General features: G+C 41.2%; 1 pseudogene; it reads left to right on the top strand.

Annotated features, from left to right (window-relative positions):
• The first annotated feature begins 6,281 nt into the window (after positions 1-6,281).
• Positions 6,282-7,064, top strand: LOC109444444 (small ribosomal subunit protein eS4, X isoform; annotated as a pseudogene).
• Positions 7,065-8,253: the final 1,189 nt, after the last annotated feature.

Raw genomic sequence — 8,253 nt, 5'->3', positions numbered from 1 at the left:
AGTGTGACACAAAACCTAGAAGCCATAAATAAATTTGATAAATTGAACTACATAAAAATTAAACTTTCTATGTAGCAAAAAACAAAGTTCTCATAAGCAAAAGTGAAATACAAATAACAAACTGGAAAAAATATGTGCAGTTTGTTTCTCAGAAACATCATCTATCCTAATATATAATTATTTCCCAACTGACAACCTGATAGAAAAATAAGTAATGACTTGAACAGATAGTTCAAAAAGGAAAAAAAAACAGAGAGAGTTCAGAGATAGATCCCACTCACCCATATAAGAGACATGTAACTTAAAATTTAACATGGAGATACCATTTACCTAATCTATCAGATTGGTAAAGCTTCAAAAAATGTGAATGTACATTCTGTGAGTGAGGCTGTGATGAGAATTTAAATTGGTACAAATTCTCTGAGTGTGGTAGTCTAAATAATGACCCCACAAAGACGTCCACATGTTAACCAGGAACCTGTGAATATATTACCTTATGCTGCAAAAGGGACTTTGCACATGTGATTAAAGTTATAGATCTTGAAATAGGGAGATTATCCTGAATTATCTGGGTGGGCTCAATATGATTCACAAAAGTCCTTATAAAAGGGAGGCAGGAGTGTCAGAGTCAGAGAAAATGTGATCATGGAAGCAGAGGCCACAGAGAGATTTAAAGATGCTTCTACTCTTGGCCTTAAAGATGGAAGATGGGGTCACAAGCCAAGGTATACAGGCAGCCTCTAGAAACTGGAAAAGGAAAGGGATGGATTCTTCCATAGAGCCTCTAGAAGGAATGCAGCCCTGCCAATACCCAAATTTTAAGACTTCTCACCTCCAAAACTATAAGATAAATTTGTGTTGTTTTAAGTCACTGAGTTTGCGGTAATTTGTTACAGCAGCCATAGGAAACGAATAGAGAGAGCAATCTGGCTAATTATAAATGTATTATACTTTTTGGCCCCAAAACTCAATATCTAGGAATTTAACCGAAGATATAGTCACATACATGAAAAATTATGCATGTAATAGCAAACAATTGGAACCCATGTAAATAGCCATCAAAAGGAGGCTGATTACATAATGATATATTCACATAATGTAATATTATACAGCCATAAAAAAAGTGACTATGAAAGTTCTTTATGTCATGACATGACAAGATCGCCTAAAGTAAATGACAAAAGGAAGATGTTTTTAGTATAAGTACGATGGATACAGTATGCTAAAAATTATATAAAAATGGGCAGGAGAGAAAACATGTGCAGTATGTATTCACGTATATATGCGTAAATATCTCTGGAAGAATAAATAAACTAAAAGTATTTATTGCCTATGGGGAAGGGAATTGGATGGCTGGACACTAGGAAGGAAAGGCAGACTCCCTATACGATACCTCTTATATTTTGCTGAAATCAGTATATGTAATATGAATAGATTACCTAGTCAAAAATTAAAATTAAAAAAAAAAAAGATTATAAACTAAATAGCAAAGAGATTACGCAGCCTGACTGGCGTCACCCAAGTCAGTAAAGATGCCATCACCATCAGTCGGTCTCCGCAGAACATTTTTTTTTTTTTTTTTGAGGTAGGCAGTGCCATAAATTCCAACCATTCTAGAACCATGGTGGTGAATTCATGGCATTCTACTTGACCTAAGGAGCAGAATGAAGGAGCGATTTCATAATCAGGTGGGTTGTGAATGGAGGTGTGTGGTCAGCTAGATGAGAGCTAACCTTACATTGTCTCCAAGTGAGAATTTATACTTGCTTTAAGTCATGGTGAGGATTCTTTAGAAGTCCTTGCAGAAACCTTGTCTAGTTTCAGACACCCTGTAAGTAGGATTGCCAGATTCAAACAAATAAAACTACAGGATGCCCAGTTTAAATTTGAATTTCAGGTAAACAATGAATAATTAAAAATTAAGAAGTTTATAAACACAGCAAATGCTTTTCCATTATTTGTCACTTACGTGAAATTGAAAATTAACTGGGCATCCTGTATTTTATTTAACAACCCTACTTCTAAAGAACTCCCCTAGAGGTCACGTGGCAGCCATGGAGCAGCAGGTGAGGACAGACGGGCCCATGCAGACCTGAGTGTGCCTCCACTCCTAACCACCATCACTCTCCCTTTCATAAACACTGAACATACCCTTCTGACAAGAAAGAATAGAAAGCTGGACAGGTTTGCATGGCAAGGCACAACGCTGCCCAGGCAGCGTCACTAACCAAAGACAAAGATACATGGCTCTAAGTTAAAGTAACTCTCCAAGCTCACTTCCAGCCCTAGAGTTTCTCCTGTAGGTAATGTGTGGAATGCTTTAGAAGAATTTGGATTGGGGGTGGGAACTGTCGGGCAACCCAGAGAAATGTTCTCCCAGCCCAGGTAATAAACGTATTCCTTTCCCTAAATACCGTTAAAGATTTTTTTTTTTTTAAATCTTTAAAAAAAAACCCTTTAAGCTGACCTCCTGCCAAAGTACACATCAATTATACAGCTTCAGTCAGGCGGATGCTCGAGGAAAGGGGGATAATGTTACACCCAGCTGGGCACTTTGTAGTTAGCACAAATGTAATATAAAGCACAGCAGAGTTCGTCAAGTGTCTGTCTGGATTTTCAGTTTTCATTAGCGCTATAATTAAAACCACATTTTCAGCTCTATTACCTGTAACAAGAAAGGAATGAGAAATGAGGTTGTCAAGGTCAGGCTTTTCCAGCTATTTATACTGAGTATCTGCAGGCCACAAGTTGTTGAATTTGGTGTAAACCAGAGCGATGGCTGAATGTCGCACAAGGACCCATCCTGTGTGGCTTGAAAGGCACACCTATGAGGTCACTTCCTTTGAATGGCCACTGGGCCATGTATGTCTACAGCACATGAGGACCAGGAAGACAGGCAGTGGGGTAAATCTACTCTCGGCTACAGTGACTGGTCCCAGGAGGAGCCTCTCCCATTAAGACCAAGCTTGTCATACACCCTGAAACAGTCCCAAAGGCTGTCCTCAGATACACTAGCTGAGGACAAGAATCCTAAAAATCTAAAGGCCATATTCTTCCTACCTTGACTGTAAATGTGCAGGAGAGGGCTGGGTGGGAATGTAAATGTCAAATCTCCCCGGCAGCACTCCCTCACCTGCTCACACACTCCCCAGAGGGCTCACTGTGTGTGGCAAATCATGGGGGCCTGGCCTTCCAACCTAGGACCCCGCCACTTCTCACCACCATCTGGCTCCTGAGTTCTGACAAGTCTCCTGGCTTCTGCCTCACACTCCCTGCTCTAATCTGAATGTTAGTGTCCCCACAAAATTCGTATGTTGAAATGCTAACCCCCAATGTGATGATATTAGGAGGTCGACACTTTGGAAGGTGATCAGGTCATGAGGGTAGAGCCTCATGAATGGGATTAGTGCCCTTAGAAAAGAGACCCCAGAGCGCTCCTTTGCTCCTTCACCATGTAAAATACAGTGAGAGGATGGCTGTCTATGAACCAGGAAGTGGGCCCTCACTGGACACCAAATCTACTGGCACCTTGATCTTGGATTTCCCAGCATCCAGAACTGTGAGAAATAAATTTCTGTTCTTTATCAGCCACCCAGCCTATGGGATGTTGGTACAGCATCCAAATGGACTAAGACACTCCTCCTCCAACACCCCTGACCCCCACCACACACACACCCCATGGTCTATTCTCAACGGTGCAGCCAGATCATGTCACCACTTCTCTATGCAAAGCTTTCTGGTGGCTTCCACGTCTCTCAGTGTACAAGCAGGAGCCCTCACAACTCCTTCTAGCCTCATGGTACTTCTCTCATTGCACCTCCCACTACTCTCCCCCCATCTCTCTCCAGTCCAGGCACACTCCTTGCTCAGGGACTTTGCACTTGCTGTTCCCTCTGCCTGGAGTTCTCTTTCTCCTGTCGTCTGCATGACTGGCTCTTACTCAAAGGCATTTTTTTTCTCCAGTAAGGCCTTTCCTAACCACTGTACTTTGTAATGCAAACCATCAGCACCTCACCCATGCTGCCAACCATGGCATTCCCTATTTCCTTTCTCACTTATCACCATCTGCTCTATGATATAGTACTTATTTATTTATTTTCTTTACATGTCTGTCTCTCTTCACATCCCATAATATAAGTTTCTTGAGAAAAGCACTTTTGTCAGTGTCTGTTCACTGTACTTATCCCTAGTACTTAGAAAGAGCCTGGCACATAATAGACATTCAACAAATATTTGTTGAATGAATGAATGAATGAATGAATGAATGAATGAAATCTAGAGATGGCTCAAGCCAGCATCAAGTGGGCCCTCTTTGAGCAAGTGATGACTAGGTCCCTGTGGCTCACCCAGCTGGAAAGTGCAGGAACCATCTGTTTAAGGACCTCCAACCCAAAGATGGGTCTCGGGCAAGTACTTGATCTCTGGGCAAACTTCAAAGTAGCTGAGACACATCCTTACCCATAAGAACTGCCCTTGGAGAGCCGACTGGTAGTACCGTGTTTCCCCGAAAATAAGACCTAAACGGACCATCAGCTCTAATGTGTCTTTTGGAGCAAAAATTAATATAAGACCCAGTCTTATTTTACTATAATATAAGACCTGGTCTTATATAATATAATATAATATAATATAATATAATATAATATAATATAATATAATATAATATAATATAATACCAGGTCTTATATTAATTTTTGCTCCAAAAGATGCATTAGAGCTGATGGTCTGGCTAGGTCTTATTTTCGGGGAAACACAGTACCTCACAGTGGACTCCCCTCACCATATGGGAGGTAGAACGTTCTCCAACAATACTGGCCCCCTTGCATTTCAGCCCAGGCCTTGGGCAGACTGAACCCAAGAATCAAGTACTTCGCTTTGATGGTTAATTTTATGTGACAACTTGGCTGGGCCACGGGGCTCAGGTATGTGGTCAAATATTATTCTGGATATTTCTGTGAGGGTATTTTGGGATGATATTAACATTTAAATTGGTACACTTTAGTAAAGAAGATTGCCCTCCCTAATGTAGGTGGGCTTCATCCAATCAGTTGAAGAGCTGACTAGAACAAAAGACTGACCTACTCTGAGCAAGAGGAAATTTTGCAGCAGATAGCCTTTGAACTTGAACTGTAGCATTGGCTCTTGGCTGGGTCTCCAGCCTGTGAGCACCCCCTGCAGATTTTTGACTTGCCGGCCTTCCATAATCACATAAGTCAATTCCTTAAAATAAATACCTTTATATAGAGGTAGACATTGATATAGACATAGATAGATATTACCTATTGGTCCTGTGTCTCTGGCAAACCCTAACTAATACATGACCTAAGCCATTCAGAGGCAAGAAAATAACCTTCTCCCAAGTACCAACTGCTCTAGAAGTTTGAGCTTCTGTCACTGACAGGAATTCTTCCCTCCATCCATGCACAAATGGTTACAAAGCCTCTAGGCATTCCAAAGGACACTAGCTGGACACTTCCCAAAGGGCAGCAGAGAATCCTATATTACAACGACTGATATTCTGCTGCTGTACTAAAAACTGCCAGGAATATTTTTTTATTTATGTCATTGTTGTGAACAATTCTAACAGGTGCAATAATATTAATTCATATACTGCATGCAAACATTACAGCAGCACTTAGAATACACATGTGGCTAAAACTAAGAAGCCAAATAAAAAATAGAGTGGTTAAGAAAATAGGCCCAAGGATTCTAGTCCCTACTCCACCACAAACTAGCTGAATAAAATGTGTCCATTCCCTAAGCCTCAGTGCTCTCATCTCATGGGGTGATAATAGTAGTACCTATCTCACAAGGTTGTAATAAGACCTTGCAGTAAGTTAAAAAAAAAAATGCAAGTAACAAACACACATTCCCATGCCTTGCACATGGCCCATGTTCCATAAATGTTATTATTATTGCTACAGCATGATCCCAGCCCTAAAGAATCTTCTAGAAGCCCAATGCAGCACTTTGTTGCATGGGATTAAATCACTAAGCAAGTGAAGAACAGAAAATATGTGGAGAAGACCTGGAATCCCAAAGAGCTGTTGCTGGAAATGTAATGAAAGGGAAGCTGCTGCATTTGAATGTAGAAGCTTTGAATTGGAAGAGCTCTTAGAGGTCATCTTGCCCATAGAGGAGTCTCTGCTACAATAGTCCCTAAAGTGGTCACACCACCACATTGGTTCACTCCACAGTGACAGTGAGAAGCTGAGCTTGCTGCATTGCTAGGCAGATGGAACTGAGAAGAAGCTCTAGCTCTTTCTGTGCCCAGGGCAGCCATGGCTTGTGGTCCCAAGAAGCATCTCAAGCATGTAGCAGCTACAAAGCATCAGATGCTGGATAAACTGAACAGTGTGTTTGCTCCTCGTCCATCTACCAGTCCCCATAAGCTGAGGGAATGTCTCCCTCCCATCACCTTCCTAAGGAACAGACTGAAGCCCTAACAAAAGATAAAGAAGATCTGCATGCAGCAGTTCATTAAGTTTGATGGCAAGGTTCAAACTGATATAACCTCCTCTGCTGGCTTGATGGATGTCATCAGCATTGGCAAGACCAGAGAGAATTTCCATCTGATCTGCAAAACCAAGGGTTGCTTTGCTGTTCATCGTATTTCTCCTGAGAAGGCCAAGTACAAGTTGTGCAAAATGAGAAAGATCTTTGTGGGCACAAAAGGAATCCCTCATCTGGTCACCCATGATGCTCACACCATCCGCTTCCGTGATACCCTTATCAAGGTGAACAACACCATTCAAGTTGATTTGGAGACTGGCAAAATTACTGATTTCATCAAGTTTGACACTAGCAACCTGTGCATAGTGACTGGAGGTGCCAACCTGGGAAGAATTGGTGTGATTACCAACAGAGAGAGATACCCTGGTTCTTTTGTGTAGTTCATGTGCAAGATGCTAATGGCAACAACTTTGCCACCTGGCTCTCGAACCTTTTTGTTATTGGCAAAAGCAATAAAACATGGATTTCTCTTCCCCGTGTAAAGGGTATCTGCCTCACCATTGCTGAAGAGAGAAACAAGAGTACTTGCAGCCAAACAGAGAAGTGGGTAAAGTGATCTCTGGGTGACATGATTGGAAGAGTCTTCATCCCTAATTAAAGATAATATAGAAAGAAAGAAAGAAAGAAAGAAAGAAAGAAAGAAAGAAAGAAAGAAAGAAAGAAAGAAAGAGAAAGAAAGAAAGGGAAAGGAAAGAAAGGGAGGAAGAAAAGAAACTGTACAAGTTATTCAATAGAATAAATGTTGAAGTAAACACACAAATGCATATGCATTTATTTCCAGGAAGGAAATAAACAGGGTGCTTTAATGGTTCGAAAGAGGTGGGTCTAAAATGTCCAGAATAGGTAAACCCATAGAGACCGAAGGTAGATCAGAGGATGCCACAGGCTGGGGAAAAAATGAGGGGTGGAGAGTGACTTTTTAATGGTATGGGGTTTTGGGGGGGGGGGGGAGTTATGGAAATGTTCTGAAGTTAGGTAATGGTGATAATTGTACAATCTTGTCAATATATTACAACGTACTGAACTGTATACTTTAAAATAGTGAATTCTATGCTATGTAAAATGTGAATCATAATGCAATTTAAATTTTTCTAATAAAAAAAAAAAAAAGCTGGGGTGGAGGGGCCTGATTTAGCTATGGTAGACAAAGGAGAAAGCCTCTCTGAGGAATTTATATGAGGCAAGGGACTTAGAAATGTGAAGGAGCCACCATGGGAAGATGCATGGACAGGCTGACCGAGTGATGGAGGGGAAAAATGCAGAGGGCACTGAATACGGACCAGCTCTGCACACTAGATAAACTGTCTCAGATTTGGCTGGATGGCAGGGAAGAAAGGGAGAAAAAGAAAGAGAAAGAGAGACAAGTTTCACAGGTCAAAGAGCCTATATCCTACAAGGCCTTGGTAGACACAGTAAGAAGGAGGGTGTTCATCCTAAATGAGGTCAAAACCCACCGAAGGTATTTAAGGGGCCATTTTCTAAATGGCCCTGCTCCGATTGCCATTTTAGAAAAATCACTTACAGCTCCCTACACACAAAGCATCAGTTACCCAGTGGCAGGATCCACACAAGATATAAAACATTAAAGAGGTTAATTCTCCCTGGGTGGGGCTTACATACTTTTAATAAAAACGGTACCAAAGGAGGATTTCCAGTCAAGATGGTGGAGTAGGTAAATTCTGTGCTTACCTCTTCTCAGGACCACATCAAAATTATACCTAAACTACAGAATAACCATCA

This window comes from Rhinolophus sinicus, linkage group LG03, assembly GCF_036562045.2.
Source record: "Rhinolophus sinicus isolate RSC01 linkage group LG03, ASM3656204v1, whole genome shotgun sequence".
In the NCBI taxonomy this organism is placed as follows: Eukaryota; Metazoa; Chordata; class Mammalia; order Chiroptera; family Rhinolophidae; genus Rhinolophus; species Rhinolophus sinicus.
The sequence above is the reverse complement of the archived record's forward strand: the minus strand, read 5'-3'. Positions and strand labels throughout refer to the sequence as shown.